The sequence below is a fragment of the Lissotriton vulgaris genome, chromosome 7 (genome assembly GCF_964263255.1).
Source record: "Lissotriton vulgaris chromosome 7, aLisVul1.2, whole genome shotgun sequence".
Taxonomy (NCBI): Eukaryota; Metazoa; Chordata; class Amphibia; order Caudata; family Salamandridae; genus Lissotriton; species Lissotriton vulgaris.
In genome coordinates, this window is record NC_141695.1 from 937,101,083 (window position 1) to 937,128,786 (window position 27,704).

The 27,704-nt window shown below is 44.4% G+C and overlaps 3 pseudogenes across 2 annotated transcripts; all 3 read right to left on the reverse strand.

Annotated features, from left to right (window-relative positions):
- Positions 1-1,665: 1,665 nt before the first annotated feature.
- Positions 1,666-4,002, reverse strand: LOC147702730 (protocadherin gamma-A12 pseudogene; annotated as a pseudogene).
- Positions 4,003-4,520: 518 nt separating this feature from the next.
- LOC147702731 (protocadherin gamma-A11 pseudogene) lies at positions 4,521-15,447 on the reverse strand (annotated as a pseudogene). Its single transcript, XR_015297368.1, has 2 exons — positions 12,763-15,447; positions 4,521-4,601 (listed from the first exon to the last, which is right to left on the reverse strand). The product of XR_015297368.1 is annotated as a protocadherin gamma-A11 pseudogene (transcript).
- Positions 15,448-19,137: 3,690 nt separating this feature from the next.
- On the reverse strand, positions 19,138-24,675 carry LOC147702732 (protocadherin gamma-A6 pseudogene; annotated as a pseudogene). The gene has a single exon (XR_015297369.1). The product of XR_015297369.1 is annotated as a protocadherin gamma-A6 pseudogene (transcript).
- Between the last annotated feature and the right edge of the window lie 3,029 nt (positions 24,676-27,704).

Here is a 27,704-nt window from a genome sequence, read left to right on the forward strand (position 1 = left end):
CAGAGATATTTGCTGATCCTTCATTAGTGATGGCTCTGTAGGACTCTGACTAATCACTGGGAAATTATTATTGGGATAGAAAATAGTAATGGTCGATGCATTAGACCTCCTTGGATCACCCCCATCAGAGGGAGTGAGAATCAAACAGATGTGACTTTCTTTTTCAAGGACTAGAACTGTTTCCAGCACAACATCTGCACATTTGTACTCATCACTGCTCACTTTTTATCCTAAGACAAAGTGTCGGTTTGAACACAGCTTATAGCCCTGCAGGGCATTATGACGACCGCAGCAGCACCTGGCGCACTGTGAGTTCCGAGCAAGGAGGCATCCACCGTTTCTAAATCCATTGACGTCTTTGTGAAAATCAGGGATGTCATTCATTTCTTTAATAAAAACTTCTATGTGGAAAATATTCAGTGAACTTTCCACAACAACATCGAAGAAGAGGAAACAGCTAGTTGAATCTCTGCATGCTTCCTCTCCTTACATCCTGCCACTCACTGGACAGCTCCCAGTTTCAGGAAAAAACAATCATTCTTACAGCAGAGACAATGCTTAGTTTTGCTGTCAGAAAATGTCTACTTTATCCATTGCTAGGTTTCCAACAACAGATCCCATTTACAATTCTTCAACTAATAAATAATTTATCTGGCCAGACACCGCCTCACAGAACTAAAGAAATTGGACGAAGACCAGTATTTGCCATAAGCTTCTCGATGCGGCAGGCATGTAGGGGTCCCACTTAGACACAATCAGGGCTGCATGTGTGTATTTATTGTCAGAAAATATGAGATTTTCAATATTCCAGTAAATACACGACAATAAAACCCTTTCAAGTGGATCTGTGCAGTATTGATTTTTTGTAAATTGAAAACTGTGCTTCTAATGAGATTTCATGATATTCTCTCATATGTTTGACAACAGAGGCATCAAGTGGCGCCTCACAAGAATTTCAGATGCGCTGTATAAGGCTTTCTGATCACCTGAAAAAAAACCATCAAATCATCATTTAAACGAAAGGAATATAAACAAAACAAGACTAGCGCAATTGGGCACAGAGTAAAATAAAACATCCTAACTTGGCATCAAAACGCTTAATACTTGCAGTAGTGATTAAAAATAGTTCTTTTTAGTTTTCTTGGTTTTCACATCCTATTTAGAAGCATTTCTAGTAGTTTCTACAATACACCAATTCCCAATACAGGAATCATTTGCCTAAAGTTCTTGATTTGGTTTGAGAAAAGTAACCTCACTATACCCATAAACCACGACCACAGGGACCTCTAAAGAGGAGGCCAGTGGCAGAGTTCAATTTTTAACTAAACTGATGGATGAGAATATTGAGGCAAAACGTAGAAAAAAACAGGAATTAGCTACTCAAACATAGCAGATATCAGGGAGTCGCCCTTCTTCCTAACAATGGAAAATTTGAATGGGTGGCTCCAAACAATTTGTCTCTTTCTTCTTCCTTGGAGTTAGTGGAAGAGCTCTGAAGTCAAAGGCTGAACAATTCTAGCAATTTCTAAATATTGCATATTTTACGTTGAACATGCTATAATTTTACTAGTTTTTGTCCTCTGCCACTGTAACATATTGCAGTCGACAAACAGTGAATTATGTGTACTTTTGGTGACAATTAAACAGCTGATGTTGCAAAAAAGCCTATGTTATAAAATGCAGATAACGTGAGCTCACCTGAAGAAATAGCTGGTCCTCTTTGCCTATACTTAAAAAATCTTCAATCCGGAGTGGAGGCCCTCCAGTTTCAGAATTTTGGTTTTCAGAAAGAGTATTTGTCCTGCTTGAACTTTGAAACTTGAACTGACTTTTCCCAGATTCTGTTGGTAAACACACGTCACGAGAATAGGTCTGCAGAAAAGCTCTGACACCATCTATGCCCACAAACTGAGAGGCAGGAAGTGAGTTGAAGTTAATCCCGGATGACTCACAGAGCTGAGATTCCCTCCAACGGTGAATCCTGATGGCCAAAAGAAGAATGATGAGGAAAAGGAACAAGAACGAAACAACAGCAACAGCGATCACCAAATACAGTGTGAGGTTTGACTCCATGTCTGAGGGAGCTGAAGGGTTACTTAAATCATGAAGCATTTCTGGCATACTGTCTGCCAAAACTATAGTGACTGTAACTGAAGAAGAAAGAGGAGCCTGCCCATTGTCCTTCACTAGGACCACCAGGAACTGTTTTACTGCATCTTTTTCCATAATGGGACGAGCTGTCCTGATTTCTCCAGTGTGAGGACCTACAGTAAACAGTCCCTGATCTGTGGACCTCAGCAACTGGTAGGAGAGCCAGGAATTCTGTCCTGAATCAGCATCAACTGCGACCACCTTTGTTATCAGATAACCCGGTTCAGAGGAGCGAGGCGCCATTTCCACACCAGAGGACCCATCTATGGGGGTCGATGGGTACAATATTTCAGGAGTGTTGTCATTCTGATCAAGTATAAAAAATGTCACAGTGGAATTACTCATAAGAGTAGGAGAACCACCATCTTGAGCTTTCACTTGGATTTGAAATTCTGTGAACTGCTCAAAGTCAAAAGAAAGAAGAGCATAGATGACTCCAGATTCAGAATTAATAGATATGTAAGAAGATAAGGGTGTTCCTCCAATGTGTCCATCAATAATGGAGTAACTGATCTTACCATTCTTCTCCCAATCTACATCTGTTGCCTTAGCTCTAAAAATAGAAGTGCCTTTAGGTGTGTTTTCCATTATAAAGGCGGTATATGACAACTGATTAAATACTGGTGGGTTGTCGTTTTCATCTGTTATCTGAAGGTTTATGGTTTTGGTTTTAGAAAGTGGTGGCGTTCCGTTGTCTGTGGCTGTAATTGTTATGTTGTATTCTGGAACACGCTCCCTGTCTAAAACACCACTAGTTACCAAACTAAAATAACTTCCAATTGATTTATTCAATTGAAAGGGCAGATGGGGTGGCAGAAAGCAAGTGACTTTTCCATGCTCTCCTGAATCCCTATCGTATACCTCTAAAACCGCAATGACTGTACCCAGCGGGCTGTTTTCTGGTACCTGCTTAAGCACAGATGACATTAATATCTCTGGGCTATTATCGTTCACGTTAATGACTTGTAGCAAAACTTTGCAGCGCGAAGATAGAATCCCATCACTCCCTCGGACTTCAAACTCATAAACTTCTGACTCCTCAAAATCCAAATTTTCAATCAAAGATATTTCTCCAGTTTTAGAATCCAGCCCGAATTTTTGTACAATATTTTCCTCTATTTTGCTAAAGAAATATGTTATTTCTGCGTTGGTTCCCTGGTCAATATCAAAAGCTTTCACGCTGCCCACAACAGTCCCTTTGGGTACATTTTCCAGCACACTGATCTTGTAAGCAGTCTGATTAAAAACTGGCGCATTGTCGTTAACATCCTGCACATTGATCTGTATCCTCATGGTGCCTGATCTGACCGGATCCCCTCCGTCCGTGGCTGTGAGGATCAAGCTGTGAAGTTCCTGTTCCTCCCGGTCCAGTGGTTTCTCCAGGACCAGCTCTGCATACTTCGTGCCATCAGGACTGCTTTTTATGTCCAGCGTGAAGTGTTTATTTTCACTGAGTCGATAGTTCTGCAGAGAGTACACGCCCACATCTGCATCGTGCGCCTCGGGAAGCACAAATCGGGTGCCGGGGACAGTGTTTTCAAGGACTTGTAATATTTGATCATCAGTAAACGTGGGGGAATTGTCATTAACATCCTGAATCTCAACTTCTATTTCATACACTTTCATAATGTTCTTCGAAATAATTTCTATATTTAATAGACACCGAGCGACATGTCTACACAAGCTTTCTCTGTCAATCCTTTCGTTGATATTTAAATGTCCTTTTTTCAAATTAAGAACAAAGTACTGCTTCCTACCTCTGGCTTCGATATGGGCTCCTCCCTCTGATAGCTCCGTTGCATCCATCCCCAGATCCAGAGCCACATTTCCAACAAAAGCGCCTTTCCTCATCTCCTCGGGAATGGAATAACGCAGCTGCCCGGAAGCGGCTCCACAGACTGTCAGCAGAGCAACAAGAAGCAGCAGAGGAGCCCCGGAGTGACAGCGCCTCGAAGCCTGAGCCCCGGAGTAACAGCGCCTCGATCTCTGAGCCCCGGAGTAACAGCGCCTCGGTGCCTGAGCGACGGAGTAACATCGCCTTGATCTCTGAGCCCCGGAGTAACAGTCCCTCGATGTTTGAGCCCCGGAGTAACAGAGACTGGTAGCCCCGAAGTAACAGTGCCTCTGTGTTTGCTCCATTCCAGGCACAGGAAGTCCCTCTAATTACCTGCAGCAAATTAAAGTCTGAAAAGAGCGCCCAGTGACAGACTTCACCCACGGAGAGTCTGCAGCGCACTGAGACGACCAGCGATTTTTTTTCTGTCTGGCAATGCTTTGTTCTACCCACGTGGTTGAATGATCTCTTAGTGTGTTTTCTGTGGTGGGTGCACAGCGGCGCTCAGTGCCATAATCCGCAACTGCAGCATTTCTCACACAGAGCAGGGCTGCTGCTCAACTGTTTCCACAAACTGGTTTCTATTTTTACTTTCATTTACTGAAGCCCCCACACCCTAGAAGCAGAAACGGGAGACACGGAACCATCTCATTACACAGGAGATTGAAGTTCCCAATCTATTTAGGACTTCCGTGGATTAAGTAACACCTCTTTCCATTATGGACAGTCAGGGTTGCGCGAGAGTGCACAGCGCATCCAATAATGAAGTGTATTTCTTAGCGTAGGCTATTCATTACATCGCGAGTTAGTGGATAGGGCTATGCATTGTATTTGCCTAGATCAATAAACTATGTGCTTCTGCTGAGGATCACCGCTGAAAACGGACCTAGGTGGAAGGAAGGACGCTGAGCTTTCAACTGAGCCCCACAAACCCTCGCTTACTTCTTCCGCCACCGGTTTGCCATTAGAGACAGGGGAGAAACACATTCATTTTCAGTCCGACGGTCGGTAGCGTAGAACTTTACGTTCTGTGTAACTGTACTGCCGATAGTAGACCGTGATTTGCTCGCTCTTGAAAAGTCTTAAAGCTATGACAAACGCCAGCTGAAGCAGCCTCCAATCAGAGCAGCGGCCTCGTTTTTAAAGTCATTCGGAGCCCACTGAGAATCAGGGAACAGCGGATGCATTGGCGCAGCAATGCTGAAGTGCAGTGAAAGGAGCGCATGTGTATACTTCACTGGAAGCGCCGTTGTTCACATCCGGTCTCTCTGCACCGTGAAAGTAACCAATTAAGGGCGCTGTTTCACACTACATCAGCCATTGACTGAAAAATAAAAGTGCAGGTACTCTGACTAACAGAGTACGTGTTTGTTTCTGAGAAGTGCCGGTACTCTCCAATCAAAGGTATTGCATTTCTCTTGAGAAGTGCCGGTACTCCCCTCCTGAAAATAAACAAGCATTAGAAATGCAATAGGTCTCGCAGCATTAGAGTTAGTGCTTTTAGAATTGTTTATGGGTTTTTTTGTAAATCTTTAGCTTTTTTGTTTCCTGTAGCCAATGCTAAAGAATTAAAAAAAAAAGCCGTAAACATTTCTAAAAGCTCTAACTCAAATGCTCCGAGACCTATTGCACTGTGTGAGGGTGAGGGGTTGAGGGTGAGTGAGGGTGAGTGAGGGTGAGGGTGAGTGAGGGTGAGGGTGAGTGAGGGTGAGTGAGGATGAGTGAGGATGAGTGAGGATGAGTGAGGATGAGTGAGGATGAGTGAGGATGAGTGAGGGTGAGTGAGGGTGAGTGAGAGTGAGGGGTTGAGGGTGAGGGGTTGAGGGTGAGGGGTTGAGGGTGAGGGGTTGAGGGTGAGTGAGGGTGAGGGTGAGTGAGGATGAGTGAGAGTGAGGGTGAGTGAGGGGTTGAGGGTGAGTGAGGGGTTGAGGGTGAGTGAGGGGTTGAGGGTGAGTGAGGGTGAGTGAGGGTGAGGTGTTTTGGGTGAGTGAGGGTGAGGGGTTTTGGGTGAGTGAGGGTGAGGGGTTGAGGGTGAGTGAGGGTGAGGGTGAGTGAGGATGAGTGAGAGTGAGGGTGAGTGAGGGGTTGAGGGTGAGTGAGGGGTTGAGGGTGAGTGAGGGGTTGAGGGTGAGTGAGGGGTTGAGGGTGAGTGATGGTCAGGGTGAGTGAGGGTGAGGGTGGGTGAGGGGTTGAGGGTGAGTTTGAGGGGGTGAGGGTGAGTGAGGGTGAGTGAGGGGTTGAGGGCGAGTGAGGGTGAGGGTGAGTCAGCTACCAGGAGTTCTAACAGCTCTCATCAGGTTTCTACAGCTAGTTCCCCGGTTTTGTGGGCTGGGCATGAATAGTGGGCAAGAAACAGCTAATTATAGAAGGGCCGGCACAACCCACCTTATAAAATAATAAGAATGGTTTCATCCTTTGGGAGTAAGGACTAAATCACTGGGACGAGGCTGGGTGCGGGGGCTGGCGTGGCTGGGTGCTGGGCCTGCCGGAGGCTGGGGGGTGGGCCTGGGCTCTGGCCGGAGGCTGGGTATGCCTGGTGCTGATGATTTACTTCCCATATAAATACTAATATATTTTGTCTGTCCTGCAAATGGTGGTAGGTGAATTAGTTAAACGTGCAGCTAGCTGCCAGACAAAAGCCAACTAGTTTGCACCATCTACTTATGTGTGGTCTGCTCAATACCAGCTTCTCGTTTTTTTTTTTTTTTTAAATTGGTTCACTCTGGCCAGGACGCCTATCACTGTTTTGCTTTATGGGTTAATCTTGCCCGTGGTCAGTCCCTGTGCCTTCAATGTGCCAGAATATTGAAGGTGTGTGCTTGGATCTAGTGACTGATTTATAGGACCGCCCGATTCTTTGGCTGCGTCCGATTCTTGCCTGGAGCAAGAATCGGACGCAGCCAAAGAAGTTTAACAAGCAGCAAGGGTGCAATGATGAGTTTGTATTGTAAAAGAGAAGCACAGAATGAAAATAAGTGTTGTTAATTTTTAATCTGTGGCTACAAGGAAACGGATGTTAGGACAGACACAAACTTAGTTTTAAAAAAAACTTTGTGTGCAGAGGAAATCACATGATAGCTCTACGCGAAAAATATTTTACATTTATAAACATTATGCGATTAGCAGTAAAAGAATAGATTACCCCAAAAAAGTGCAATTGGAACACTATTTTTGCCAGCAGAAACATTTGAGACATTAGCAATAGGACACTAATAAGGCGGGTTGAGAAATGGGGTAAGGAAAAACGAATAAAAAACACACCAAAAGCAAAGCAGTTGCTACTTTGGAACAAAAAACACTAATAATGTGGGCAGATAAATGCGATAGCGAAAATTGAATGTAAAACATGGCCAAAGCAAAGCAGTTGCTTTAGCGGAGCAAAAACAACTAAAAATGCAGATTAAGAAATGCGATAGTGGAAACGGAAAGTAAAAAAAAAACGCTAAGTGTTTTATGAGGAGTCACGGAGCACTACTACTGCAATTTGACAAATGCCGTAGCGAAATCGAAAGCAAAGCTGTTGGTACAGCGGAGGAGTTGTTGCAAAACTAAACCATTGGCTCAAACGAAATTCCTAAGTCAACCAAGCTTCCCTTCAAGTCCCCATAAAAACAAGTGATGCATTCACCCACTGAGAAAACAGTAAACCGTGCCTCTTATCAGATCAGCCGGGGCTTGGCTCTGTGTACTCAGAGACCGACATGCAATTCTTCTGCAAAATTTAAGGGACATAAAAAAAACGAGGCAAATCTAAGCTGCCAGTAGGTGTTTATTGGCCATAATCAAACACACTGCTCTCTATAAACACGCATTTCTGAGAGGACGTGGGAGAAGGGAAGCTCTGAAGCGCTTAGCCACACTGCAGTCACAAAGCCAGCGAAGGACAAGCCATGGCCACCAGGCACTTTCTCCAAACATTTTTATCAGTTAACGAGGTTGAGCAGAGCAGCTATTAACGTTGAGAAGGAGCAATGAGGGGGAGGAGAAATGCGCTGGGGTCAGGCGGGGGAGGGCGGGTTTGGAATGACGAGCTCGCGAGGCGGTGTTGGCGGGGAGGGGGCGGAGCGGGGGAGAGGGTGTGTGTGAAACGAGACGGAGGGGAGAGAGGGGAGGGGGATGCGAAATGCGGCAGGCAGGCAGGGGAGGAGAGGAGGAGGGGGGAGGAGAGTAGGCATTTCTGAGAGGACGTGGGAGAAGGGAAGCTCTGAAGCGCTTAGCCACACTGCAGTCACAAAGCCAGCGAAGGACAAGCCATGGCCACCAGGCACTTTCTCCAAACATTTTTATCAGTTAACGAGGTTGAGCAGAGCAGCTATTAACGTTGAGAAGGAGCAATGAGGGGGAGGAGAAATGCGCTGGGGTCAGGCGGGGGAGGGCGGGTTTGGAATGACGAGCTCGCGAGGCGGTGTTGGCGGGGAGGGGGGGGAGAGGGTGTGTGACGGAGGGGCGAGAGGGGGAGGAGAAATGCGGCAGGCAGGCAGGGGAGGAGAGGAGGAGGGGGGAGGAGAGTAGGGGGGCACGGCCTAGCGGCCGTGCAATCAAGTAGTGAGGGGGCGGAGCTGGGGGAGGCTGTGAGAGAGAGTAGGCGGCTGGGGGCATGTGCACGCGCATTTAAGCTCAATGCGCATGCGCATTGAGCTTAAATTTCGCGTGCACTGCAAGGAATCGCCACGATTCCTTGCAAGTTAGATAAAGAGTAGATGAGCCCCTATAGTCTCGCTTGCTCGATGCGCATGCGCATCGACAGGCGAGACCTAAAAAGGGTAGGTACTCCATACCGGACAGTACCGGCCCATGCAAAGCACTGTCTAGTACAAGTAAAATACATGACTACAACAACCGCCGTAATGCACGGATCGAACGCGCACACCATACCGACTGCCATGTTTTGCTGACAGTACATGTATCTTCACGCTGTGGTTACTGCTCAACCCTATAGGGTTTGGACTCCATTCGAAAAAACAGACTTTTTAAAATATTCAGGAGATGGGTAAAGGCCCACCCGTGCAGACAGGCAGCGAGCTCTATTATCAGTCCTTCGGAATCACCTCCCTGGCCCACACATTGTGAAGCAACCGACGAACGTTCAAACTCCATCTCTCCAAACCGCATTTGCCCCTGCCAAGCTGCGCGCACCCTCTGCAGATTAACGGTCATTCATGTCACACATTATACAAATTATGTGTAATATATATAATCTAACCAGGGCTTGGTGACACCATCCATGATGCAGTAGTTCAGCACATATACTAACTAAATATAAACAAAAGCATCGACGCACTGAATATCCTCACATTATCGCCGGGAGGAATAACATACTATTCTATGAGACAATCAATCAGGGTTTTCCTTCTGGATGAGAACATGGGCTAGAGTCACACACTGCGCAGCAGGGAGCGCTGGGACTAATAGCCGGGGAGCAGACATTCTGTGTTTTAGATTTCCGCATAGGCCACCGATCTCCAAGATGCGCTTGTTTGCCGAGGTCACTGTGCCGTTTGCACAGTTTTTGAAAGTATAGCGTAGAATTCTGATTGTAAATTCAAGTAGAAGCACCTCGTGCATGGTAAACGTTTACAGTGGAATCAGGATTCACAGAGGATCAGTCACAACCTCCTTTATTACTTTACTGCGGATTTGCAATCAATGGCCGTATTTTATCCCTGATTACCGATCGGGACATCGGAGAACCCGGCCTGTGCTTACAAAAGCTGCTACAGTTGTCGACGCTCTTGGAAGGAGCTGGAGTTCTCTGTTGTAAAACTGGTGCTGCTTCCCAACAATGATTTGACCTGGTGGTTAGCAATACCAGTCTCAAAGAGCACAAACCACACGATTGCAGACATGAAACTGAACTGAGGCACCATTAAGATCTTTAATAGAAGTGCCTACAAGATAATACTCATAGACAACCTACTAGAATGTTTGCATGTTTAAAGGACGTTTAAAGGAGGTTTTATTTATTACAAAATATGCACATTAGACTCAGCTCAACACTAGTTTAAAGATATGGATCAAGTTTCAAATTAACATGTTGAACACCCCATCTCCAACACACACACAAACTATATATTTATGGTTGACGCTTCAAATCGTGAGTCTTGAAGTACCGTGCGAGAACTTCCATCGAAAAAGCCCACTGTAAGTGATTTCTTTTAAACCATTAGGTACATCCCACCTTCCTACATAGCAAAGTGGTGAATAATATGAACTACAACTAGGACCATCCCTCCACTGAGTCAAGCTCCAGTTTATTTTTGTTCCTCCGACCAAATCGTTTCAGATCCCAGAAGCATTTGCAGGGCTACAGGGACCTCATGAGGGCAGAGGGCAGAGGCAGAGTCCCGTGACTGGCAGGCTGCTGTGAATTTTGGATCAATGTGATGACAAAGAGCAGACTCTAGAATTTTGGAGGAACCCCCAAGTCTGAGCAGGGAAGAGGATCTGAGGAGAGTTATCATTCTAATGCACAACAAACTCCCTCACAGTGACGTTACTGCTGAAAGGAGGAGCAGATCCTCCACCTGGAAGTGAAACTCCCAGAGCTGTCCATAGTCATGGCACCTTTGGAGATATCTCACCCAAGAATGTGAGACAATGGAAATACATTCAGTCTGAGGTGTGTCATCCAAGGGATTGCCTCGTGCAAAACAAGTGAGCCTGGTGTTTATCTCCAGGCCTAGATCAATACATGGAACCATAAGAGGCGCTGTTCTCTGGAGCAAACATCTGGAAATAATGCTAATAAATATGTGAGGCTTATGTCTAATGTCAGACAGATGTAATCCATAGTCCTGCTTGGCTCTAGAGCAGGACGTCCTTTGTGGCTGTTACTGTGATATTGTATTCTGAGTTTCTCTGTCCAGAATGCTTTGACCCACAAGCTTGTTACGTTTTTTCAGAGATGATTTAAGTAATAGGAAAGTTAGATTTTCTCAAATATGATATCCAACTTCGTCATTTATTCTCGTGGTTCGTGAAGAATAAAACCGATTAAAGGTATCAAATTTACACCGGGAACATTCTCATTCTCATCTGTAACTTCTATAAGTACCCAATAGATAAACGGTTGGAACAGTAGGTTATTTTTAATTTGACCCTTCATTTTTTTTCTGTGCCTTTCACCTAAAGCACCACCGAGTTATTTGCTGATCCTTTACTAATGCTGGCTCTGAAGACCTCTGAATAATCACTAGCATATTATAGGGATTGAAAATAGTAATGTTCGATGGATTAGACCTCATGGATAAACCCTATCAGAGGTACTGAGAGTCATATAAAGTTGACTTTCTTTTTCAAGGACTAGGACTCAGTACCACATCTGCCATTTGCTATCATCACTGCTCATTTTTTATTCCAATACAAAATGTAGGTTTGAAAACAGGTTAAAGTCCTTCAGGGAATTACGATGAGGCCAGCACTACACAGATGACTGCGAGTTCCAGGCAAGAAGGCATCAATTGTTTCTAAATCCACCGACGTCTTTGTGAAAATCAGGGATGTGTCATAAATTTCCTGAAAAAAAAATCTATGTGGAGAACATTCAGTGCAGTTTCCACAACAACTTCCAAGATGAGGAAACAGCTGGTTGATACTCCAAGTTTCCTCTCCGTATGTCCTACCGTCCATGTGACAGCTCACAGTCTCAGGAGTTAAAGAAAAATAATTGTCAGAAGAAGAAAAAATGCTTAGTTTCAACAACAGATCCTCTTTACATTTCATTAGCTACTAAATATTTTACCTGGCCAGACCCCGCCTCACAGAACTGAAGAAATGGGGTGAAGACCAGTTTGTGCCATCTGCCTCACCATGAGGTAGGCCTAGAGGGGCTCCCACAGAGACATAATCAGGGCTGCATGTGTGTTTAGTTATTGTCAGAAAAGTAGAGATTTTCAATATTCCAGTAAAAACACGCCCATAAAACGGTTTCTAGTGGATCTGTGAAGTGTTGTTTTTTTGTAAATTGAAAAAGGTGCTTGCAATGAGATTTCATGATATTCTCATGTGTTGGACAACAGAGGCATCAAGTAGCACCTCACGAGATTATAGACACACTGCAGAAGGCTTTCTGATCCACCTTAAACAATCATCAAACCATCATTTAAACTAAAGGAATATAAAGAAAACAAGACTAGTGCAATTGCGCAGAGTAAAATAAAACATTCTAACTTTGAATCAAAACGTGTAGTACTTGCAGTATTGATTAAGAATAGTTCTTTATAGTTTTCTTGGTTTTCACATCCTATTTAGAATAATTTCTAGTATTTTCTCCAATACGCCCATTCCCAATACAGGAATCATTTGCCGAAAGTTCTTGACCTGGTTTGAGAAAAGTAACCTCACTTTACCCACAAACCACAGGTACCACTAAAGAGGAGGCCATTGGCAGAGGTCCATTTTGAACTAAACTGGTGAATAAGAATATTGAGGCAACACGCAGAAAAAAGCAGGGACTAGATACTATAGCATAGCAGGTATCAGGAAGGTGACCTTCTTCCTGACACTGGAAAATGTGAATGGGTGGTTCCAAACCCTTTATCTCTTCTGCTTCCTTGGATTTAGTGGAAGAGTTCTATAATTAAAGGCCATTTCTAAATAATGCATATTTTAAGTTGAACATTTCATGATTTACCAGTTTTTGTTCTCTGCCACTGTAGCATATTACAGTCGACAAACAGTGAATGAAGCGTACTTTTAGTGACTAGTATTCACAGCTGACATTGCAGAAAAGCCAATATAACGTGCATTCAAATAAAATGCAGATAAAGTGAACTTACCTGAACAAATAGCTGGTCTTCTTTGCCGATACTCAAAAAATCTTCAGTCAGGAGTGGAGGTCCTCCAGGTTCAGAATTTTGGTTTTCAGAAAGAGTATTTGTCCTGTTTGAACTTTGGAACTTGAACTGACTTTTCCCAGATTCTGCTGTTAAACACACGTCACCAGAATAGGTCTGCAGAAAAGCTCTGACACCATCAATGCCTACAAACTGAGAGGCAGGAAGTGAGTTGAAGTTAACACCGGATGGCACACAGAGCTGAGATTCCCTCCAGTGGTGAATCCTGATGGCCAAAAGAATAATTATGAGGAAAAGGAACAAGAAGGAAACAACAGCAACAGCGGTCACCAGATACAGTGTGAGGTTTGACTCAAAGTCTGCAGGAGTTGAAGGATTACTTATATCATGAAGCATTTCCGGGATACCGTCTGCCAACACTATAGTCACTGTAACAGAAGAAGAAAGAGGAGTCTGCCCATTGTCCTTCACTAGGACCACCAGGAATTGTTTTATGGTATCTTTTTCCATAATGGGACGAGCTGTCCTGATTTCACCAGTGTGAGGACCTACAGTAAACAGTCCCTGGTCTGTGGACCTCAGCAGCTGGTAGGAGAGCCAGGAATTCTGTCCCGAATCAGCATCTACAGCGACCACCTTAGTTATCAAATAACCAGGTTCGGATGAGCGCGGTGCCATTTCCACCCCAGAGGAGCCATCTGTGGGGGCTGATGGGTATAATATTTCTGGGGTATTGTCATTCTGATCCAGTATATAAAATATCACAGTGGAATTACTCATAAGAGTAGGAGAACCGCCATCTTGAGCCTTCACTTGGATTTGAAATTCGGTGAACAGCTCAAAGTCAAAAGAAAGAAGAGCATAGATGACTCCAGATTCGGAATTAATAGATATGTAAGAAGATAATGGTGTACCTCCAATGTGTCCATCAACAATGGAGTAACTGATCTTACCATTCTTCTCCCAATCAACATCTGTTGCCTTCGCTCTAAAAATGGAAGTGCCTTTAGGAGTATTTTCCATTATGAAGGAGCTATATGACAACTGATTAAATACTGGTGGGTTGTCGTTTTCATCTGTAATCTCAAGGTTTATGGTTTTGGTTTTAGAAAGTGGTGGCATTCCACTGTCTGTGGCTGTAATTGTTATGTTATATTGTGGAACACGCTCCCTGTCTAAAACACCACTAGTTACCAAACTATAATAACTTCCAATTGATTTATTCAACTGAAAGGGCAGATGGGGTGGCAGAAAGCAAGTGACTTTTCCATGCTCTCCTGAATCCCTATCGTATACCTCTAAAACAGCAATGACTGTACCCAGCGGGCTGTTTTCTGGTACCTGATTCAGCACAGATGACGTTAATATCTCCGGGCTATTATCATTCACGTTAATGACTTGTAGCAAAACTTTGCAGCGTGAAGATAGAATCCCATCACTCCCTCTAACTTCAAACTCATAAACTTCTGACTCCTCGAAATCCAAATTTTCAATCAAAGATATTTCTCCTGTGTTAGAATCCAGCCCGAATTTCTGTACAATATTTTCTTCGATTTTGCTAAAGGAATATGTTATTTCTGCGTTGGTTCCCTGGTCAATATCAACAGCTTTCACGCTGCCCACAACAGTCCCCTTGGGCACGTTTTCCAGCACACTGATCTTATAAACAGTCTGATTGAAAACGGGTGCATTGTCATTGAAGTCCTGCACATTGATCTGTATCCGCATGGTGCCTGATCTGACCGGATCCCCTCCGTCCGTGGCTGTGAGGATCAAGCTGTGAACTTCCTGCTCCTCCCGGTCCAGTGGTTTCTCCAGGACCAGCTCTGCATACTTTGTGCTATCTGTACTGCTTTTTACATCCAGCGTGAAGTGTTTATTTTCACTGAGTTGATAGTTCTGCAGAGAGTACACGCCCACATCTGCATCGTGCGCCTCGGGCAGCACAAATCGGGTGCCGGGGGCAGTAATTTCAAGAACTTGCAATATTATCTGATCATCAGGAAAAGTGGGGGTGTTGTCATTAATATCTTGAATTTCCACTTCGATCTCATACGCTTTCATAATGTTTTTGGAAATAATTTCTACATTTAATCGACACTGAGAAACTTGTCTACATAAGATTTCTCTGTCAATCCTTTCGTTAATATTTAAATGTCCTTTTTTTAAATTAAGAGCAAAATACTGCTTCCTACCTCGGGATTCGATCCGGGCTCCTCCCTCAGATAACTCCTTTGTATCCATCCCCAGATCCAAAGCCACATTCCCAACAAAAGCGCCTTTCCTCATCTCCTCGGGAATGGAATAACGCAGCTGCCCGGAAGCGGCTCCACAGACTGACAGCAGAGCAACAAGAAGCAGCAGAGGAGCCCCGGAGGAACAGCGCCTCGATGCCTGGGCCCCGGGGTAACAGCGCCTCGATGACTGCGCCCCGGAGTAACAGCGCCTCGATGCCTGAGCCCCGGAGTAACAGCGCCTCGATGCCTGAGCCCCGGAGTCACAGCGCCTCGATGCCGGAACCCCGGAGTAACAGCGCCTCGATGACTGATCCCCGGAGTAACAGCGCCTCTGTGTCCGAGCCCCGGGGTAGCAGCGTCTCGGTGTCTGCGACCTGTAGGAACAGAGTCTGGTAGCCCCGAAGTAACAGTGCCTCTGTGTTTGCTCCATTCCAGGCACAGGAAGTCTCTCTAATTACCTGCAGCAAATTAACGTCTGAAAAGAGCGCCCAAGGACAGACTTCACCCACGGAGAGTCTGCAGTGCACTGAGACGAGCAGCGATTTTATTTTCTGTCTGGCAATGCTGTGTTCTACCCACGTGGTTGAATGATCTGTGTTTTCTGTGGTGGGTGAACAGCGGCGCTCAGTGTCACAATCAGTAACTGCAGCATTTTTCATACAGATCAGGGCTGCTGCTTAACTGTTGCCACAGAGGTGTTTCGACATTCACTTCCATTGGCTGAAGCCCCCACACCCGAGAAACAGGAACGGGAGACACGGAGCCAGCAGCTCATTACACAGGGGATTCAAGTTCCCAATCTATTTAGGACTTCTGTGGAGGGAGTAATACCTTTTTCCATTATGCACACTCCGATTGTTGCAGGAGAGTGCACGGCGTATTCTCGAATAGTGTTTCCCAGCGACGGCCAATTCATTACATCATGAGTTTGTGGATAGGGCTATGCATTGCATTTGCCTACGGAAAGAAACTATCTGCTCCTGCTGAGGATCACCGGTGGAAACTGACCAAGTTGAGAACAGAGACACTGAGCTTTCAAGTGAACCCCATACACCTGCGCTCTTCTTCTGACACCGGTTTGCCATCAGCGGACAGGGTAGATTACTGTCTGTCGCCTCCATCTTTGCACTGATTTCTAGCATCGGCTTTTCAGATTGTCAGCTCTGCCTCCAGAGAGTGGAGGGGAGACGAGACCGAACTAAGTGGCCCAACATCTAGGCCCAGAAAAACGTGCGACTTTAAAGCTATTGTAACAACTACACACCTGTTCTCTTCTCACCAGGGGCACAGGTGACCAGAGCGACCAGGGCACACCAAGGCCTGGCCACACAGGGGGTTACTCCTCATGGCAGCAGGGTGGCGGAAGGATGCTCTCTCCCTGAGAATGACTGCATCCTTCACCCGGAGTCCCCCAGTGGGATATGGCTGGCGTGCATCACTGAGGGATTCAGCAGCTTTTGCAGTGTTAGAGAAGAGGAAACATTCATTTCCATACCGGCGGTGCTTAGGGTAGAACGTTACCTTCTGGGTAAGTTTACTGCCGACAGTAGCTACTGGTTTGCTCACTCTTGCAAGGGCTTCTAGCTGATCAGCCTCCAATCAGAGCGGCGGGATCGTTTAGAAAGTCATACGGAGTCCATTGAGAATCAGGGAACAGCGGAAGCATTGGCGCAGCAATGCTGAAGTGCCGCGAGAGGAGCGCGTGCCTATAATTCAGGGGAGGCGCCATTGTTCACATACAGTCTCTCTGCACGTGGAATACTAGGCACACATCCCGCAGCGAGGTCAACGGCGGGCACCATGTTAGTAAGCAGCTAAGGGGGTTGTTTCACACTACAACAGTCACTGAGAGTGAATACTGACTGCCCAACAGCATCCAGTGCAAGTAAAACACACGACTAGAACAACATCAATGATGGAGGTTGAACGCGCACACCAGGGTGACTGACGTGTTGACAGTACATGTATCTACACTCCGATTCCTCCTCAACCCAACAGGATTCGTACTCTATCCGAACAGACAGACATGTTTTAATATTGAAGGCATGGACATAGGCCCACCCCTGCAGATAGGCGCCAAGATCTATTGCCAGTCCTTAGGTATCACGTGCCTGATATACACACATTGTGGAGCAACCGAAACACGTTACAATACACAAACCTCTACCACCGTTGCACGCACCCTCTGCACATTCAACTGTCATAAGTGTCACGCATTAAAAAGCATTTATATAATATGTAAAATAACCAGGGCTTGGTGACACCACCCATGGTGCAATAGCTCAGCATTTCCACTAACTAAATAACAAAAAAAATGACTGTCAGTTTAAAAAGCTCTTTATTATTAAAACACAGACGTCCTTCTCACTGTAGTGGACAGAGTACAACGTGCACGTCGAAGCACTGAACACCCTCAGATTATCGCTGGCAGGATTGACATACTATTCTATAAAGACAATACAGGTTTTTCCTTCTGGGTGAGAACATGGGGCTAGTCTCACACACTTCATGAAGCAGTGAGCGCTGTGACTGATGGCTGCGAAGCAGACATTATGTGTCTTAGATTTCAGCGTAGGCCAAATATCTCCAAGATGTGATTGTTTGGCGAGGTCACTGTGCATTTTGCACAGCGTTTGAGAGTCTGACGCAGAATTCTGATTGGAAATTCAAGTAGAAGAACTTCGTGCATTGGAAAGTGTGCAATGGGTTTTCTGCTCCAGCATTAGTGCTCCTTCCCAACAAAGATTTGACACGGTAGTTACAAATACCAGTCTCAGGGAGCACAAGCTACCCGATTCCAGACAGGAAACTGACCTGAGGCATCATTAAAATATTGAAAAGAAGAGCTTTATTAAAAAAGAAAACACTCAAAGACAACCTGCTAGAATGTTTGTATGTTTAACGGACTTTTGTGTTTTGTTTTTTTACAAAATATGCACGAGAGACAGCTCAACACTGGTTTAATGATATGGATCAAGTTTCAAATAAACATAAGAGAAGGGACTGAACTTGCCTTTCATAACTAGATTGCAACCCGTTAAAACGTATTCAGGAATACATTATGTACACACACACACACAAACTACATATTTCTGGTTGACACTTCAAATCGTGAGTCTTGAAGAACTGTGCGAGAACTTCCATCGATAAAGCCCACTGTAAGCGATTTCTTATAAACCATTAGGTACATCCCACCTTCCTACATAGCAAAGTGGTGAATAATATGAACTACAGCTTGGACCATCTCTCCCCTGAACCAAGCTTCAGTTTTCAATTGTTCCTCTGAACGAATCCTGTCCCATCCTAGAAGCATTTGCAGGAAGCAGACTTTTCGTGGGTACCGAGGGCCTGACTTGAGAGAAGCGAACTCATTCGTCTAAGGATCCAGGGTTTCAGGGACCTGATAAGGACAGGACTGAGGCAGAGTCCCGTTATTGGTAGGTTGTTGTGAATCTTGGATCAATGAGAGAAGAGCAGACTCAATCATTTTGGAGGAACCATCTCGAACAACACAGAGCCGCCAGGTCGGAGCAGTGTAGAGCATCTGAGGAGGATCATCCTCAGACCCCTTACATACTCCCTCACAGTGACACTTCTGATGCGAGGAGGAGACCCAGAGTTCACGGCCACCACCTGGAAGTGAAACTCCCAAGCTGTTCATAGTCATGGGACCTTTGGACATACATCACCACAGAAGGGGAGTTAATGGAGATACAGGAAGTCAGAGGGGAGTCCTCCAAGTGATTATCTCGTGCAAAACAAGTGACACTGGGGTTCAGCTCCACATCTAGATCAGGTGCCTTTAGACAGTAAATGGAAGCATAAGTGGCGCTGTTCTATGGAGCAAACATCTGGAAAGAAGACTAATAAAAAGGGAGGGTTATCTTTTATGTTGTATCTATGACACTAGAGGAGGAGATCCTCTGTCTGTGGCTCGGCCTGCGACATTCTATTCCGAGAGCTTCCCTGTCCAAGAGTGTTTGAGTCACATTTCTGCAGAGCTTTCCAGGTGATGAAAGTAATATATGTTAGACTTTCTTGAACATGCCATACAACTTCATCATTTTCTTATGAATCTTTATCATTAAAATGGAATTTTTGTATTTGTATTTTTAAAGCGTGACATTTATCTCAGAGGACATCATGGCGCTAGGACCGCATACACTGCGTTAAGAGAAGGGCGTGGGTTATTCTAATGACTAATTGGTTTAGTAACTGGGGAAAAGGAACGTTTTTAGCTTCTTTCTAAAAAGCAGATAATCATCTGTCAGGCGTAAGTCAAGTGAGAGGTCATTCCAGAGAACCCCAGCTGACTTAGAGAAGGAGCGATCGCCCATCTAAAGCTATTAATGTACACGGAGGAGTTCTTTCGGATTGGACTGAAAACAGATCAGAAAGTTACTTCTGGAGCATTATTGTTCTCATCAGTAACTTCTACAGGCAGACGAGATTATGCAACATGCCCTCCTTCATCTTCCTCTCCACTACGAATTTGTATGAATGAATCTTCTCACAATTTGGGGTACTCTTAATTATTAAAAGCACATTTATTATGGTAATTGACAGATATGTGGTTGAAAAAGGTTCTTTTAAATTTGACCCTTCATCTTTATCTGTGCCTTTCACCAGAAGCACCACTGAGTTATTTGCTGGTCATTCACTAATGCTGGTTTTGTAAACCTCTGACTGAATATTGATAAATTGTCATTGGTATTGAGAATATTAATATTACCGTCCAATGTATTGGACCTCCTTTGATCACCCGCCATTAGAGGAAGTTTGAGTCAAGTAGTGCTGACATTCATTTTGAAGGTCTAAGACCGTCCACAGCACCGAAAACTGCACAATTGTAGCCATCACTGTTCACTTTATCTTCTAAGATAAGATGAAGTTGGGCTCAGCTAATAGCCCTGCAGGGCAACATGATGATCCCCAGCATTGCATAAAGCATTGTGAGTTCCTAGCAAGGAGGCATCAACTATTTCTACATCAATTGACGTCCTTATGAAAATCAAGGTTTTTCATAAAGTTCCTGAATAAAAACTTCTATGTAAAAAAATATTCAGTGGATTTTACATAACAACTTCGAAATTGAGGTTAACAGCTGGTTGATTTCCCCACTTTTTTCTCTCTGTTTATTTTAACAATCACGTGACATCTCTCAGTTTCAGGATTTAAAGACAAATAATCCCTCTCAGCAGCAGAGGAAATGCAAAGTTTCTTGCCAGAAAAAAGCCGGCTGTATAACCATAAATCCTTTGCTCTGTTTCCAATATCATATTCCCTTTTCAATTTTTCAGCTACTGAATATTGTATCTGTCGAGACACACCTCACGGAGAATGGAAAATAGCACAGGTACCAGTACTTCCTGTATGCCTCTGGATGTGGCAGGCCGTGCATAGGCTCCCATTCTAGTCATAACCACAACCATAAACTAGAAGTGGGTGAGCCAACAAAGTAGCAGGGAGAGATGAGCCAAGGGTCTGGCTCAGCACATAGAGCCCGTACTTTAGCCAAGTCCAGACAATCTATGTTAAGTAAACCATACAACAAACCACGTAATATATGATAAAGTCTCTTCAAAATTCAAAAAGGTGTATTTCTATAACACATGGTAGCTTTGGCATTATAACAATTCACTGAGAAGTACTTATTAAAAGTGATAGTTTTTAAGCATGACCCATTAGAGAACTAGGAGGCAAGGCAGTTGCCTTGTAAAATCTGTACATGGCCTAGATTATTACACAGAACGTTATAGTCTATTAAATCAAACACATTAGGTTTTTGTAAAACTGGTATTTGGAAGACACAAACTGTAAAGTGTTTTCACGAGCAATAAGGAAGAGAAAAGAGTGTTGGCGAAATAACATATCTGCCTAAAATCACTCAATCTAAGAAGGGAAGCAGAGATTTGCCCAGGTTTTTTTTTTTAAAATCAGCCAGTAAATGAGTATCTTTGCCTTTCCTTAAGTTAAGGCTTTATTTTCACCTCTTTGTGCATTTCTCTGCAGCTTTTAAATAGCACACATTGAATGCAAACAAAATAGAGCATTTTCATGAACATCAGTTACTTTACACAAACACAAATTCATTGTTTACAGACACAGAGGGATGAAGCTATTAGCCCAGAATAACAGAATACTGAGCCTCGAAATGCTACGTACCGGGTAGAGGGAGGGTGGCTGGCACAAGCCACCTGAAATATTGGCTCCTTAAGGGCTCGAGGTTCCAACAGGCCCTTGAGTGGAGCCAGAGCCAGTCTCAGGCTGGCTCAAGCTTTCAGAAGCTCCCCCCATCTTTACTATAAACCCTTTAAATTTGAATCCATGCTGTGGTGAACTTTGTAAACTGAAAAAGGCACCATGTTTGACAATAAGAGGCATCAAGTGGAGCAACGCCGGATTTCAGACACAGTACATAAAACTTTCTGATCCACCTCAAACAACTATTAAATCTTCTTTTAAACGAAATACATAAAAACAAATAAATGTACTAAACTGGGCACATTAATGAAAGTAAAGTCACCCCACTTTGCATCAACACACGTAGCATAAAAACAACTATTTTTGGTTTAATTGGTTATCACCTACTAATCAGAAGCATTTAATCAAAGGTAGCATGCAAGTCCCCATATTGGCACTGTTACAGTGGATATTTGGATAAACAGCTTCCAAAATAAAGAAACCGGAGTAGAAATGCAGAAAAAGTAAATCTTTGAGTAAATTCCTCATTCCACAAGGGACGGAAAAAAACAGCAACTTTAATAAAAACAAGTAACCATTCGGACAACAGTAATAGGGGATTTATCATACTGCACTGTAACTACTGATGAAGCATTGACACAGAATTGCGGTGTGACAGCACTGCCAGATAATAATTTAATTTGTTCAGCTAATGGTTAATGCATATAGAAAGTATATGTGTTTACTATTTTCATTTCTAATTGGTCATATTTAGTTTAATAAACTTTGAAATCTAATTTATATTGGGCTATGGTCATCTGCTACCCAAAAGGAACACCATAAATTATCCAGTACATTATTAATTTTAATAGTGCAATAGCTTATAATGCAAAATAAGTAAACTTACTTGAATGAACGGCTGGTCCTCTTTGCCAATACTTAAGAACTCATCAATGAGAAGCGGTTCTTGTGCCTGAAATTTCTTATTTTCTGAAAATATATTTGAATCGTTTGAAAGTGGGAACTTAAGTTGACTTGTACCAGAGTCTGCTGTTAAATAGGCATCATGAGAATAGGTCTGAAGGAAAGCTCTGACTCCATCAATGCCAACAAACTGACAGGCAGGAATTGAATTGAAGTTAACCTCTAATGACTTGCAGAGCTGGGATTTCCTCCAGTGGTGAAGCCTGATGGCCAAAAGAAGAATGATCAGGAAAAGGAACAAAAAGGAAACAACAGCAACAGCGATAACCAAATAAAGTGTAAGGTTTGACTCTATTTCTATGGGCGATAAAGGATTGCTCATATCTTGAAGCATTTCTGGCATACTGTCTGCCAGCAATATGGTGACTGTAACTGAAGAAGAGAGAGGGGTCTGCCCGTTGTCCTTCACTAACACCACCAGGAATTGTTTTATTGCATCTTTTTCCATAATGGGGCGAGCTGTCCTGATCTCTCCACTGTGGACACCTACGGTAAACAGTCCCTGGTCTGTGGACCTGAGCAGCTGGTAGGAGAGCCAGGAATTCTGACCAGAATCAGAATCAACAGCGACTATCTTAGTGATCAGATAACCTGGTTCAGAAGAGCGAGGCGCCACCTCCAAACCAGAGGAGCCATCTGTGGGGGTTGATGGATATAATATTTCAGGAGTGTTGTCATTCTCATCCAGTATACAGAATGTCACAGAGACATTACTCATCAGAGCTGGAGAACCGCCATCTTCAGCCTTTAATTGGATCTCAAATTCTCTGACCACTTCAAAGTCGAAGGATTGAAGTGCATAAATGACACCAGAATCAGAGTTAATAGAAATGTAAGAAGAGAGTGGAGCATTTCCAATGTGGCCATTGAGGATAGAGTAACTGATCTTGGCATTCTTGTCCCGATCTAAATCTGTTGCTTTGGCTCCAAAAATAGAAGTACCTTGGGCAATATTTTCCTTTATGTAGGCTCTGTATGACACATGCTCAAATACCGGTGCGTTATCATTTTCATCTGTAACAAGCAGGTTTATTGTTTTGGTTTTTGACAATGGGGGAGTTCCACTGTCTGTGGCTGTGATGGTTATATTGTAATTTGGAACCTCTTCCCTGTCCAAACCACCATCAGTTACCAAACTGTAGTAACTTCCGACTGATTTATGCAACTTAAATGGAAGCTGAGACTGTAGAAAGCCAGTGACCTTGCCATGTTCGCCTGAATCCCTATCGAATATCTGAAGAAGAGCAATGACTGTACCCATCAGACTGTTTTCTGGTACTTGGTTGAGCACAGATGATATCAAAATATCTGGACTATTATCATTAATGTTAATGACTTCGATCAAAACTTTGCATCGTGATGATAGACTCCCATCACTTCCTCTGATTTCAAATTCATAGAATTCAGACTCTTCAAAATCCAGATTTTCTATCAAAGATATTTCCCCAGTATGAGAATTCAGTCTGAATTTTTGAACAATGCTGTCCTTCATTTGGTTGAAGGAATATGTTACTTCTGAGTTTGATCCCATGTCAATATCAACTGCCCTGACGCTGCCGACAACAGTCCCCTTGGCTGTGTTTTCCTGCACACTGATCCTATAGACAGTCTGATTGAAAACTGGAGCATTGTCATTCACATCCTGCACATTGACCTGTATCCGCATGGTGCCTGATCTGACCGGATTCCCTCCGTCCGTGGCTGTGAGGATCAAGCTGTGAACTTCCTGTTCCTCACGGTCCAGTGATTTCTCAAGAACGAGTTCTGCATACTTTGTGCCATCGCTTCTATTATTTACATCCAGAATAAAATATTTATTGTCACTGAGCTGATAGTTCTGAAGAGAATAAATACCAACGTCTGCGTCATGTGCCTCGGGCAGCATAAAACGCATTCCAGGTGCAATGATTTCAAGCACCTGTAATACCACATGCTCACCAGTAAACGTGGGGGAATTGTCATTAATATCTTCAATATCCACTTCGACTGCATAAACCTTCATAATGTTCTTGGAAATAATCTCTACATTTAACAGACACTGGGGTAGGCTACCACAAATGGTTTCTCTGTCAATTCTTTCATTGACATATAAACGTCCATTGTTTGCATTAAGGGCAAAATACTGCTTCCTACCTCTGTAATCGATGCGCGCTCCTTCTTCAAAAAAATCCTTTATATTCATCCCGAGATCGAAAGCCACATTCCCAACAAAAGCGCCTTTCCTCATCTCCTCGGGAATGGAATAACGCAGCTGCCCGGAAGCGGCTCCACAGACTGACAGCAGAGCAACAAGAAGCAGCAGAGGAGCCCCGGAGGAACAGCGCCTCGATGCCTGGGCCCCGGGGTAACAGCGCCTCGATGCCTGAGCACAGGAGTAACAGCGCATCGGTGCCTGAGCCCCGGAGTAACAGCGCCTCGATGCCTGAGCCCCGGAGTAACAGCGCCTCGAAGACTGAGCCCCGGAGTAACAGCGCCTCAGTTTTCGGGCCATTGTAGGCACAGTACGTCCCTCGAACTAAATGCAGCAAAGTACGGTCTGGAATGAACGTCCAGTTGTAGACTTCACTGCAGGAGAGAGTCTGCAATGCTCGAGGCGGCCAGCGAAGATCCCTTCCGTCGGGAAAAACTGTAATTTCACCACGTGGTTAAATTCCTGTGTTTTCTGTGGTGGGTGCACAGCGGCGCTGAGTGTCCTGATCGGTAACTGCAGCATTTCTCGTAACAGAGCAGTGTTGCTGCTTATGTGTTCCTTCCCTACAAGTGTGTTTCTACTTTCCCTTTATTTGGTTGACGTCTTCTACATTCGAGATGCAGAGACAGTAGGTAGAGCCCCATCACATAACATAGGAGATTAAAGTTCCAGGTGTATTCAGAACTTCGTGACCTGAGCACCTGGGCACGTATCTGAATGTTAACCTACCTAAGCAGTTCTTAAATTGAAATCACACTTATAGCTTTGTAACGAAAATATATTATTAAGAGCCGAAGGTACGACCAGACGACTGCTTTTCATGTTTCTAGCAGTAGATTTTATGATTTCGTGGCCCGCACTACAAGACATTTCTGCTGAATATACCATTTTAACCCCCTTCCATTATGGGCAGTCAGAGCGGTGCACGATAGTGCACAGCGTATCCACAGATGAAGTGTGTTTCCTAGCGACAGCCATTAATTGAATCATGAATTAAGTACTGTGGACCGGGCTATGCATTGCGTTTGCCAACATCAAGAATCGGTCTACTTCTGCTCAAGATCACCGGTGAAAATCAACCAAGTTTGGAGCAGGGATGAAGAGTTTTCAACGGAGCCCTACGTATTCGTATTCGCTCTACTTCTTCCACTGCTGGTTTGACATCAACTAACAGGGAAGATTAATCTTCATCCCAGCAGGACTTGTGGCAGCTGAGCCCGAGGGTAGGCAGCGGGATGGCGAAGGATACTCTCCATGCAGGTGGGGGCGCATGGGAAAAAGCCCACTGCAGAGGCGACTAACTGCCCCTGACTGCATCTAGCACAAAGTGCCCCCCAGTGGGATATGGCTGGCGTACAATCCTGGGGAGTTCAGCAGCTGACATGGTGTAAGATACAATCAAACACATTAATTTCCATGCCAGCGATGAGCAAGGTAGAACATTACGATCTAGGTAACATTATTGCAGATAGTAACCACTGATTTGCTCACTCTTGCAAAGTCTTCAAACTAACCAGCGACGGCTGATGCAGCCTCCAATCAGAGCAGCGGCCTAATTTTTAATGTCACATGGAGTTCATTGAGAATATGAGACCAAGTGACCCCTTGGAACCACACTCCGGAGGTGATGTGTAGGGGTGGGGGGGTCGTGTGCGTATTATTCACCGGAGGAGCTAGGCAGAGACAAGAGTGATGGTTTAACTTCACCATTGAATTATAAGCTACCCCTGATAGATGGATAACAGCGTTGTCCGCCTCCACAACAGGTCCCTAAAATCTGGCGAATAAAGCACAAGGCTGCGCGCCTTTTATGCCCATTCAGTGCATAAAGTGAATTAATTTACCCTGAAACTCTTAATTAGTGCGTTATTTTAGGACAGAGCCATCCAAAGCAGAACGAGGCAAGCCTTGCTCACTTTTTAATAGCTGTACTATTTCAAAATAAGAAACTCACTCTGACAAATGCGGGTTACATTGCTTCACTCTACTCACTGCTGGTGCGTAAAACAGGCCCTGGATGCTGCGCCGGCCAAGCCCACTATGGTACGGCCCCTGCTTTAAGCAAGCGAGACGCCCAAGGCACAGGAGTGAGTCCTGTACAATTAATAAGCACTACTTCATATATAGAGGAAACGGTGGCATTAATGTCACTATAAAGTCGACCAGTATAAGGGAAGTGAACTGGTCCTGGTGCCGCCTGCCAGGGCCGGCGCTAGGCATGGGCAGCGTGGGCAGCTGCCCAGGGCCTCGCACTCAGCCCACCAGCATGGGGCCCGCACTGATGCATGACCTGTTGTTTCCCTGTTGGAACACTAAAAGAAAAGTGTCTCCTTGCAATCAGGATCAATGGGAGGGACCCCCTACCCGGGCCTCTCAGGGATGGTGTCTGGAGGCCTATGGGATGGAGACGCTTTCTCTTGTCCCAATTGCTAGGAAACCATTCAGAGACCCTGCGGGATGCCCATTGTCCAGCATTTTAGCGCCCTCACAGTTTTAACTATTAGCTCACAAGCCATTCTCACACCTATCGGGTTGTAGGTGTGAGGATTGCTTGTGGCCTGTTAGTTAAAACTGTGGGGTGCTAAAATGCTGGACTATGGGCCTCTCGCAGTGTCTCTGAATTGTCTCCATGCAAGGGGTCACTTATGTAAATTAGAGGGGCCTCGCACATTACCTTTTGGCCCAGGGCCTGGCAAATCTTAGAACCGGCCCTACCACCTGCACACTACAGGTTAGCACAGGACGTCCACAGCAGCACACTGTTCTGCACAGACAATGCTTTAAGGCACTACACCTTGACTTTCAACAGACAGAACGGATAGGAGGATATAGACGTCAAAGGTCACACTTAATTAGATGGTATCAGCGATAAGCACTTTACTTTATAACATGCACCTTTAACATTTTGAAATCACATTCCGATGTCAGAATCTCAAATGATCTTCGAGCCCATTTCACACTTTTTTCTAGCTGCAAATTACGTTCACCTTATTTGAAGAAAACTTTATTAATGAAAATGTGCACAAGGGCCATACCTAGGAGTGCTTTTATTTATGAAATGGTGCACTTCCGAGAGATGTGATTGGTCTAATACGGTTTTTATGTAATGTACCCCCATAATGGTAGCTAGAGGGGAATGTTGGTTCAAGCGTGTGTCCCTAAAATAAACAACATCTTAAAACAAAAGCAGCTGCCACCTTGGACTTGACCATGTCCAGGGCACAATTCCTATAAAAATAAGTGGGGGGACTGACTAAGTTAGACACTATGCAAGTGACATCATGAGGCACAATTCCTATAAAAAGAAGTGGGGAGACTGACAAAGTTAG